Here is a 12,463-nt window from a genome sequence, read left to right as displayed (position 1 = left end):
AAAGGAGGAAAGGTTGGGGCTTTTGTCCTGACCTTCCCTGCCTGGATGCCTGGGGTGGCTTCCCAACTGACTCTCTGCCCAGCTCTGCTATCTGTAAAGTGGGGAAATAATGCCTACCTCATCAGGATGTTGGAAGAATTACATAAGTCATTTGAAAAATGTTTGAAAGATGGAAAATGCTGACATTCTGCTGGAGGAAGTAATTTCTCATGCTTTTGGGTGGTTGGTTTTTCGTTTGGGTTTTTTTTTTCTTTTTTTTTTTTTCAGATTCAAGTCATGAATGCATGAGTAAGCGAAAATCAACTGTCATTCCAAAGGCCTGAAAAGCAGGTTTTATAACTATAACTCATTTTTTTAAATAAACTACTCAGCCAGGGTTGTTCAAGACTTCACCAAAAGGTAAAATTTTAATTACAAGTCTCTGTGTGTGTTTATCATCTGCTTTGCCAAGCTAAGTAATTTTTGTCCAGGGGTGGGGTGGAGGAAGATGCTATAGTCTCAGGCCAAAACAATTTTCTTTACAGCTTGTGCACCACTTAGTATTTCTGTTGGTTTGTCAAACACATGCAGTTGCTGCTCTTCAAATCCAGCCATCTAGGAGAGACTATATCTGCAGAAAATCCTAAGGGACTGCCATGGGACATATACAGTTCCAGGGACTAAAAGCTGCCCTGGTCCCAAAGCAGGGACACAGTCCATGGAACTGTGCCAAGGAAAGGAGGTCTTTTTTTTTCTTTCTTTCTTTTTAATATACCTCATACATCACTAATCTCATGTATTTAATTTTGAAACAGTATTTAATACCAGAATTACAGGCATGGATCTATTTTCCTCCTCCCCCAAATATTAAATGAATCCCTTTGAAAACTAAGCAACAGCTCCAATTTTCTCTAAAAATAAATGGAGAAGGGAAAAAGTTAATAAACAGAAAATTAAAAGGGATTAAAAATTAATCCCTGGAATTCATTACTCCTAGAGAGTTAAAGAAAGAGAGCAATAAGATTCGTAAGTATTAGACTTTTATGAGCACAACGACATAATTTCTGGTTTTGTGAACCAGCTCACAGTGAGGAGGATGAGCCGGCCTACGCTGCGGTGCGTAGCTGGGGATGGGAAGGGCTCCTTTACAGTGGGGAGCACTGCACTCTCACAGGGTTAGGGCAAGGCAGCTAAGGGCTTGCAGATGCTCAGCATGATCCTTCAGGTGGGTTTTCAGAGCGGAGAAACACAGAGTTTCAAAGGGAGCTGAGCCCCCAGCCTTGCTGATGGAGGCCTTTCACTATGACTGTGTCCAGCAGAGTCCATTGTGTAGTGGGGCTGAGTCTGTTGTGTCCATTACAACGGCAGTGGCATGACTAGGCTCTTTTTATGTCCTCCTGAGGGCCCCTCAGTAATTTAAGGTGATGAAGGCCTTCGAAACCTCCATGACTTCCTTGAAATCAAAGCGTCCCGGAGGCCACCTGTCTGAAACCCAGCTCTGGTGCACAGGAGGGGCCATCTGGATTTCAGATACGTGGAGGAGCAGCAGAGGCTCAGCACCACCTGCCAGAGGTCCCTCACTTCAGGCTTCTCTCCTCATACAGTCAGTGGAGACAGTGTACCCCTTGGGGGCCTCTCACAAATCATCCCCTGCCACGGGCCTGTGTCCCACCCTTCGGTGCGAATTGTCCTGAGCTCAGAGCCAAGTTGGATGCCCAAAGGGAGCCTGTGAGCTCTCCCTTCCCCTCCTCGGGCCCCGAGAAAAAAGATTTGCGTGGGGAGGGGATGGCAGGGGTAGCTGTGAAACTGTGCAGGTACTCAGCCCTGCGAGCCCGTCCCCAGAGTCAGCGTTGATTGACTGATGATGGACATTGCACCCTGAACGGGCTGGGCCACCCTGCGGGCCACCTTGCCGTGTTCACTCCTTGGGGCAGAACCACAGGGCAGGAGGATCACTCATCTTGTAACTACTTCCCTGCGTTTGTACAGTGATTTTGTCTGATTTAGTGATTGTTCGTAGCAGTCCAAGCTACAGTTTCCTTTTTCCTTTTTTTTTTTTCATTTTGAATTGAAAGCTGGTTTTATCTTGTCCATTGAGTGAAACAGTAAATAATACGAGAGTGGCTACTCGTGCCTGTTGTGTAAATATATATGAAATTATGTTATGTCACCACAAATATGGTGCCTGAAGTGCAAATGGATTCTTCTAAGAAAATTCAAGGCAAACTCGCATCCAAATTATTATTTATGCATCTAGGTTTTAAGTTCTATTTTTTCCTGCAAATTAGACAGATTTAGCATCTCTCACACAGCAAGAAGAGTTCAATTCTGTCTTTTCTTCTTGCTTGGCAGTACCACAAAGTGCAATTTATAAAATCAGTACTGCATATTAAACATTGAAAGTGCCATATTGCAGTGAATACAAAACTTTGCAGTAGTATTTCTTTGTACCTTGTTGCATGCCGGCGTGCTAGATGATAGAAACGAGTATTTAAACGACGCTTTCACACAATGCTATAATTGTCGTTTATAGATAAAGAAGTATTAGGTTACGGGCTATGAAGTGGGTCTCAAGGCTGTTTTAAGCCTGCTCTTCTGACAACCACACCTCTTTGAGAGGAAGAAATATTATTAGGAAGTTTAGCTAAGCCAGGTAGATGAGCAATGCAGTTGGCTTTTAATTTGGAAAAACATCTGATCTAACAACAGGGGACCTGTTAAAAGATGCTAAGGCATTCAGCGGAATTAACGTCCTACAACGGAGCGTTTACATGGGAAACGTTTCCAGCCTTGGTACTGCAGCCAGTGACATCTCTACACTTGAACTGGAATAAGTTTTCTAGAATAACTATTCCATCCTAGCTCCCAAAACAGCCATCGTATTCCAGCAGAAGAATGATTATTTCAAGTTGAAACCAATTCTGTCCCACAGTATGGGGGGACACAGCAGCACATGACTCCGCCGCGGGTGTGCCAGGACATCTCTCTGTGTAGACAGGCTCTTGGAAGAGAGCTGAGGCAGAGACTTGCAGCGAGCTCCGAGCAAAGGAATTTGGGGGTTTCCACAGGGCTCTACTGACAGTACCACAGGACTGGAACGTGATCCCAAACCTCACGTTGACAGATACGCTGTCTAACCTTGAGAAAAAGAAATTATCTGTGTGTTTCAGTTATTACTTGCAAAAAAATGCTGGGAAAACTTCCAAGTAGAAGAGGAACACTTCACCTGTACCAATACCAATATTTTCTGTATTTATTATAAGAAACAGATATATTTTTCTGGGTTTTTTTTTTAATTGTTATAATTTCATTAGTTGTCAGACCTTACTTCATTCTATGGACAGGTATTTCCTGCTGTAAAACGTGAATGGGAGAGGCAACTTTCCAATGATCCAGTTTTGGAAGTAGCAGGCTACATCACAAGGCACACCACTTCCATTTCTCTGTCACAAAACAAACAAAAACCTCCACAAAAAACAACTAACTGAAAATTTGTAGTACCACAGAAAGCAGAATGGTCATAAAGAAGTAGAGCAGGGAGAAATGGCTTTGGGAATGTGTGTCTCCACATGCACAATATGAATAAAAAAAAGGGAAATAATGGACGTTGGAAGCTGGCCATGTTTCAGGATCAGACTTATCCACATTGAGCAGGGACAACAGTGTATAGTCACTTCTAATACTCCCAGATTTCCTACAGCAGCCAGAGGGATATTTACATGGGTAAGAGGAAATACATCCTCTTTTTCAGACCAAGCAAATTAAATCCATTCTGTGCAAATCTCTAGGAAAGAAAGTCCCTTGGTCGTGATCATTATTAACACATGTTAAATTTCTGCAGCAGGCCTATCATGATGGCCTTCTGCAGGGTGAATTACGGGCAGCCATTCTGAGCAGGTAACTCTCTGCAAACACCACCATGTTAGCTCTTCCTGCCACCATCTGTTTTAAATCTCTCCATGTTTCCTTTGGCTGTAGGTAGTACTGAAGTGTTTCAGAAGACCACTGTCCTGACCGGATGCTGCCATCCCCTGCCCAGTTGCGTTTCAATTAAAACTGAGCTCCCTTGTCAAATGAGAGATGACAAATTAACAGTCCTTACGCTACTTCCAGGGAGTACAAATGATGTTCTAAGTTGTGAAAGGCAAGGTTTTTTCCAGCCCCTCTAGATCTGTGAAACAGCAGCCGCCTCCTATTAATGTCAAAGCCACAATGACTTTTATTTTCAATTTAGCCTTCAGAAAGACTTGTTTTCTAAGCGAGCGTTTCTGTACTTCAGAGAGAAGAGGAACAAAAGCATATTTAACGTCTACAGCCCCGCGCATTGCTCCAGAAGGAGGGGGAAGGAACACGGCAGCCAACGCACGGTTTTACTGCCAGTCTCTCCCCTCAGTAGTTTTATTTAGGCACAGCTGGGACAATCTGGATCCTGCCCATCATTTTGCAATGTTACACTTCTCAGCCCGTACCTGCGTTTGACGTACACCAGGCGCTGTCCTGAACAGTTCATAAAGTCCAGCAGTAGGAACCCGAAAGCCATGGCTGGGGTTACAGGGCGTACAAGAGTCAGAGAATCGGGAGTTCCAGGAAGAACAGAAAACTAATTGCATGGGGAGTTGCGGGGGAGGTAATCACTCAAATGCAAGGCAGGCCCATGGCACTTAAAAGCCACAAAGCTGTCATATTATGCATAGGCACTGGATTTCAAAGGAGCTTTTACAGAACCTGCTCTTATTTTTTTTTTTTTATGTGTCTTTTGCTTTCTTAAAAAAAAAAAAAGAAAAAAAAAAAAAGAGCTGCTAACTTCAAATTTTTCCTTCCACAAAGTCAATTTGACAAATAAAGCCTAAGTCCAGCATATAGAGAAATCCTTTCCATGAGCTTTTGACCTTTCCTATGAGACTGCACTATTTATGTAAATATACCTGGAGACACTTTCTATAAGCTTTTAGTTTTCTACGATCTATTACTTTAGTGTTTATTAAAGAAACAAATGTATAGAATTATTAAACATTCAGGTGAACACAACAAAGAAACAACATGGGAAACACAAAATTGTTCTGGATTTTGACACATAAAAAACTCTTAAGAATCATTGTGCTGCTTTAATTCTGTGATTACTTTCATTGCTTTGAAAAATTAAACTTAAAAGAAAGGCCTTATAATAAATGCTATGTGCATCTTAACTGTGTTACTGAGCAAAATCGATCTGGCAAACTCCTATTGCGATCTGTGATTTTTAAACCCTTAAAATAAATGCTTTTCGGTATTGATTTTTTTTAATTAAAAATACTTCCAAGCATAAATTGAAACTGATGCCGCCACCTGGGAAGATTTACTAGCTGGCATGCTCCAGCCACAGAGCCTCTCGCGATGCCGTCCCCTGGCTGTGCCAAGGGAGCCTCAGCAACAGACGGATCTGGTCACTGCTCAGCACAGAGGGACATTTGCAGGCGATTTTGGTCACCCAAGGGATTTACATCTAGAAGCTTCCCTGTGTTGCAAAGGGACCCATGCTGGAATGATTCTCTCTTCTGCAGCGTGGGTGGGCAATTTCTTATGGTCAGATGGCAAGTGTGCACTCCCTCCCTTATAATTCCTGTTCACTGTACTGGCTTCTTTTTTGGGGGGTGGGGGGCAAGGGGAAATGAAATTAAGGATCTAATGAGAAACCAATTTGAACAACGATTTCTCGCAGACAGAGTGAATTTGCCTTTTTGCAAATTGATTTTTGTAACAAGTTATTTATATGATACTACTTAATAAATTGGTTTTTCTAACTTGTTTTTTTTTTTTTTCCTAACTCACTCAATCTGTGGTTTGTATTTACAAAGCTGTCATAAAGATAAGCCTTCAAAAAGATTTTGCAATCACTTTAAAACATGAGGGTACATTGGCTCCGTTTTTCAAGTGCCATTTGTGTCTGGCTTGCATCATGCTCTGAAGAGCAGCAGGATCACTATTCTGTGATCAGTGGGGCCTCCCAAAAGAGTGATATCATTTCAGAAAGCATCACTTAGTGATGCCTACTATGAGTAGGATATTAGCCTATGATCACAAGCCAAATTTTGACTAGCCAAGGTTTCCCCGGAAGTCAGCAGGAGCTCTGTCAAAGTAAAGCATGTGCAATACCTTCCTTGAAGCATATAAAGATCACTGAATTTATAACAACACTGTAATTTGCCTTTCATTGTATGATGTCCAAAAAAGACTCAAAAGCTCAGTTCACTTATGGAGAGTCTAAATGTCATTTGCAATATATTTTTACATAAGGAGAACAACCTCCGGAGAAAATGATTCATTTCAACACTCCTTTAATAAAAGATCGGTCTACATCTCCAGATAGGCCATGATGTTTAAATTTCTTCCTAAATATAAGGACAAAGGAAAGAGTAGGAAAGGTCACAGCAAAGCAGCATGTCAGCAAAAGCATTAGAAGAAAACAGACAAAACAACCAGTTTAGCACCGAGACCCATACGTGCTTTATGAAAGAACTGAGTCACTTTTGTAGCTGATGAAGGGAATTAGCCTATACACCCCTCTGCAATCTTTGGTGGACCTCAAGAAGAAAGCTGCTGTATTAATAGCCCAGGAAAACAGCTTTTTTTCGGCACACAATAGTAGATCAGAATGCTACAAATACATAGGTCTACACAGTAATTGAAAGTGTGTAACTATCTCATTACCTGAGCACCAAATCACAGAAACTAGGGACTGTGCTGTACGTGGAGGATTTACTTACTTCCCCCCAGTAAGGACACACACTTGCAGGTGCCAGCACAGAAAGGCTACCATCACCCCATCCCTTGGCTCTGTTACTTTTTGCATTAGAGCAGCTCCCCAAGATTTCACAAAACATCAGCTTGAGATTTTCATCTTCTAAACACAGACATTAGCAGCAGCAGGAGGAATCCTGGTAGCCCACCTGCTGAGAGGTGGTCCAGGCTCTGTAACTTTCCACGTGTACTGGGGGTCTGAGTGCCAGAAGCAGAACAGGAGAACCTTACCACTTTTATTCATGTGAACGAGAAATCTGCCGTATTTCTTACCTTCTTAATTTGATTTACTACATCAAAGAGTACCTCAATCCCAGAGAAAAGTCAACTAAAGGCTAGCATTTTAGACAGAAAACATACCTGATTCTTGGACCCTGGTTTATCTATGTAAAATAACACCCCTGCAACAAGCAGCACACAACACACAAACCACCCAAAGTTCATCTTTCATTAATAGCACCAAAGTCATCACCAAGACAAGTTATGTAGACAAGCCATTAAAGCCTACAGTCTCTTACTTTAAAAAAAGTTTAAGCAGTCCTTGCTGAATTTCAAGAACAGCTCAAACAAGGAAGACAAAGAAAAGAGTAATACATTTAACTGATGCTGTAATACTAGATTAACATTGCAGGAATGATCACTTACATGAGCAGCCAAGTGAATTCAGTGTTGATCCCTCCAATTTTAATCTCAGATGATGTTACTTTTGATGTTGTAAATGAAATCCATGTTTGGTGGATAAGGAAGCTAAAAAAAAAAAGAAAAAAAGTATTCTTATCCAAAGCCTCCAAAATCTTTCCTGTTTCTTACCAGACCTATTACATCTTTCCCTGGTTTTAGTACAGCCAGGTGTCTACCCAATACCCCGACTCTCCATCTTCTTTTCTTCAAACTGACTGCACAAACTAACAGGTTCTCAGTAGTTCTCTGGCCCCCACATCAGATCCCCAAGCACCTCTGTCTCTCCAATCATAACAGCTGATTCCACTTTCTTTATTCCTCACAAATTGGGAAGCAAATGTCAGCATTGTCAGAAGTCCTCAGTCACTATTTCAGAATCGCTCCAGTACTCATTTTGTAACCTTGGCAAGACAGAGATTCCACGAACCCATGTGTATTTTTATTAGCAGTGGAGGTACTTGTGGCCTGATAGGCCCTTATCACGTATCTTTATTCAAGCAAAAGAGAAGATGACACTTACTAGGACCAGAACACAGTCAGGAAGATGGTATGCAAGGGGACATGCTGACCTGAACCTTCCAAAAAGCTTTGGGGTAGTTACTCCTTAATGAGAAAAAAACCCTCCAAAACCCCAAGAATCACCTGTATACAGCCCTCCTGCCCCCCAGCTTGTACCCCCCCTGCTGGAACTTTGCCTTTCTTAATTCAGAGCTTTGCTGGCTGTCTGCTCATGCATGCATCTTAATTAATAAACAAATTAATATATCCTCTCCTGATTGCTTTTACATGTTTTTCTGAACATCTGCTTCTACCTACATCGTTAGACAAAGCTGCTCTCTTCTACAACTCAGCTGGGGAGAGCTATTTCTCTCTCAGGATGAAATTGGGTATTTCATGTCAATTATCTTAATTGGAAGCAAGCTTAACCCATTTCCCAATTACAGCTCCAGCTTATTAGAACAAACAAACTCTCAGAACTCCTTTTAATAAAATAAAACCAAAAATGCCCCCAGAAAACAAATCTAAACTTTAGTAACAAGGCATTGAAAAGAGAACTGAATGAAAGAGCTCTGTTAAGTGAAAGGATAAGGAAGCTGGTGTAGGGACAGGAGACAGATGGGGTCTAACTGTCCAGCCCAATCTCTGACACGGCCTTCCTGTAAGTCTGCTTACCATCCGCTCGCAGAGGGTGCACTCTTCAGCCTGTTACCTATTTCATGTACTTTTCTCCACCACATACTAAGGGGTCCCTGTCAGAACCAAACGCCAGAGCTAGGCAGACCTTTGTTTTGCTACAGTTGGGCATTCTGATGGCCAAACTTTTTCTACAGTTATAGAGCCATGTTCTCTCTGCCTCCTCCTTCTTGCACTGGTCCCAGCCTTTATAACTCATGTTCAGCTGGACATGAAGCTATTGCCGAAGGCAGAAAGCCTATAGGGATAAAAGGAATCCAGTGACAAGAAGGCCAAGCCACCTTTTACTGCTCCAAATTATGGGCTGGGTTAGCCATGCTCTTTACACAGCCTTTGTTCTCTCACTTACTCTTCTGTGTCACAGTGTGAAATGCACCAAGACTACAGTTTCCTGTGCCAGACACACGTATCTGTGAAGACAGCAGATTTCAAGCTTTCTATTTGGCCTCCCGTGGCTGCCACCAGCTTTTTGAGAGGCACCTACCTTATTATGCCCATGCTGGACGCTAGTCTAAGCAGCTCTGCGCACAAATTATTCCACAGGTTCCACTATCTACTTGTGCAGAGTGCAGATAAACAGGCAAAATATTTAGCCCATGAGTTTATAATATTCTGCCCATCTTAGCATCAGCCAGGTACTGATCCAATGTTGATTGTTTTCCCCTTGACAAACTTGTGCATTCAGAAATAGTAACTCTGATGTTATTTTGAGTTTTGTTGTTTTCTGGTATTGTCAACATTTCTCTACAGAATTTTTACAGTTGCTCCTGAGTAACAAAGAAAAATCAAAAATACACTTCGAGATTCAACGTTCTAATATCTTGGTATTTAATCTACCTGTAATATAATATTGATTACAAATGCCCTGGAGACAAGAGATTGGTACTTTTCTTTAGAGCAAATACTTCATATCAGTCTTTATTGCAGAAAGTGCCTTTCAAAAGTTTTGATACCAAATATCCATCTGGCCCATGGGCTCGCTTGTTTGTGCGGCCAGAATTTTATCATTGATTCTGGCAGGAGCAAAATGGGACTCCTGCAAGACTGTACTGGTTAACTGCTTGATGACCAGGATGAAGTGCAGCAGAGGACAAAGGGAGTCAGATTAAAGATGTTGCTCCCAAGGACTATGAAATAAAATAAACACACGCGAACAAAGATCACTGTCAGGAGGTTCATAATACATAAAACATTGTGTCAAGCCTTCAGCATTCCATTTTATTGCCTTTTAACAATTACCTTGCAAAAACTAAAAAAACCCCAACCTCATTGTACGTCAGCTGAGACATCATCAAATCCTGTCAGCTGTCTCCCTTCTCCCTCTCAACTCCTCTCCGCTGGAAGGTCACATCCCTGCTGCAGGCAGTATTTTGCCAGCTCTGGCCACCCCTCCCACATACCTAGCCTCTAGACCAATTGAACCAAAGCTGAAGTGCAAACTTTTATTTCGTTCAGCTCTTGTTCTTGCATCCCCTTGTTTTTATCCTCTGGATAGCCTGCATACCTTCGTAAACACTTACAGAATACACTAACTATATATACATAAAGCTGTTATGCTAATGACTGCTCAGTCTAATTCCACCTTGTCTGGGTAGTTACCCCATGCCCTGGTTCACCCCTGTAAGTGTGAATGGACTATTCAGGCTTCAGTGAAGCACACAGTGCTGGGCACTCACTAGGTACCTTTTAATCACGGGTGAAGTCCAGAAGACCCTTCCTGTTCGCGCAGTAATGCCAGCACACAAGTAAATTCTTGTCATCACTGGAGCTAGTATTGCGATTGAGAAAACACATACTCTGGAAGATGTTCTCATTACTCAAGGGAAAACAATTTCCACTTAGACTGCCTTCCCACCACCCAGTCTCTTTGGGACAGCAGTGAGTTAGAGGCCACCAGAACCCTTTTTGGGGTTCCTTAGAAAAGAAGGCATGTGTTTTATTCTGGGAGTTTTGAGTACAGGAAAGGGAGATGCAAATATCATTCCTCCAACACTGAAAGGAAGACCCAGAAAGTAGCTTTAGGAAGCCCTTTTTCCTATGAAAACAGTGGCCCGTGAGTGCTCTCTTCCTACCCATCCATCTCCTTAGTACCAGCCATGGGAAAGAGAGACAAGAATCTGCCTGCGTTTGTCTCACCTAAGGACTGAAGGGGTTGACGGTGCAGGAAACGTAAAGGAGTGCTGAGGGTCAGATGGAGAAATGCTGTTCCTGACAGAAATATAACTTGGACTGTCATAAAGGGTTAGTGGACATGTTTACGTCTCTCCCATAAACCCGAACCATTAATATTGCAGGCACACAAGAGCTGAGCAAGGGGAACTCAGAAATCCAAAGGCTGCTTCAAAAACCATGGAGTTGGTTTCTAGAACCTGATGGGAGCTCAAAAACTGACTTGGAATTTTTTATTTGTTTGTTTGTGGGGTTTTTTAATGATTGTTCAGTCTGTCAGTTCACTGAAGCTGAAGACACTGGTCCTGGTGTATAAAATGAAAAATACTCATAAATTTTCAGCTCTGGGACAAGGATGCAAACTCTAGTCAGTCTGAACTGTTATCTGAAAAAACACTTCCATACTTGTGAAGACCAGAACAATCTTTTTAAAGAATGTGTTGTCTGTATTTTCCATCATCCCTTTGAGTCATTCTTTATACATTTCACTCTGAAAATTATGATAAAGTTGTGCACAGCAAGTGTCTGGAGCTATGTATTTATCAAAATCACGTGCCGATACACTGCAGGTATGAGAGCTTATACTCGTGATAAAATTATCACATGTACTGTTAGGCACTGTCTATTCCAGTCCTCAAAAATCCTGCTGCTTTACTGCATTAGATTTCTTACCCATTTGCTGAAGCAACTTCAAGTCATTCACTGTAAAGTCAGCATAAGAATACTTAGACAAAGAAGCTTTGGAAAGTAAACTCAGAAACATGTGAACATACACTAGGCTGGGATTCATTAACACAATTAACATCATATCCCCAAACCTGATCCATTTGCGGACGGGACAATGGGGTACAGGACACCGCTATAGGGCTCATTACTTTGAATCTGTCCTTATACAAACGTACTGGTGTATCCCTCCCACAAAAATTACAAGATTATGGCCTGTTTAATTTCCTACTACACCCTGGATTCACACAAAATCCTCCTTTGCTGCCTGTGGGAGGATGTTTGTATAGTCAGACACTGCTTGCCATGTCCTGTCTATCTGAAGCTTTGCTTGCTTGCAGTAATTACATTTAAGTTGCACTGGGCTGCACAGTTTAAATGAATAAACGACCCTTCGGCATATATTGGTTGTAAAAGTTCTTGGCATTAGTTTGTTTAGAAGAAAACAAGAGGAGAAAGGAATGAAGTCCCCAGTCTCCTATTACAGTGTGTGGACAGACCCACTGCATCTGTGCAGACAGAGCAAGCCAAGGAGTAATTTACCAGGCTATTAAAGAGATAAAAATAACAATGTTACCAAACATTTAGCGTTACTGAAACATTTATAGGCCTATCATACAAGCTATCCTGTACCTCAACAGCCTAAAACTCACATATGTGTACGTGTTTACGCAAACAGTTTCTGTGTTACAGATAATTCAGTCTCAATAATTACTGTTCTCAAAGTATATTTTTGACAGGGGAAAAAAGGTCACACTTCTGTGTTTTCTTGCATTTACTTCTACATATGCTTAAAGAAATAAGTGTGCCAGGCATGAAGACAACATTTTATGACTCAGACGTGTTGATAATTCTATGGAGAATTAGTATGAATTTGTGTTTTGTGCTCCCTTAGCTCTGGCTGATTTGAAAGACTCAATTTTTAATTTAAAGTATTTAT

The sequence above is a fragment of the Eurypyga helias genome, unplaced genomic scaffold, assembly GCF_000690775.1.
Source record: "Eurypyga helias isolate BGI_N326 unplaced genomic scaffold, ASM69077v1 scaffold10611, whole genome shotgun sequence".
Lineage (NCBI taxonomy): Eukaryota > Metazoa > Chordata > Aves > Eurypygiformes > Eurypygidae > Eurypyga > Eurypyga helias.
Note: the sequence above shows the minus strand (reverse complement) of the source record.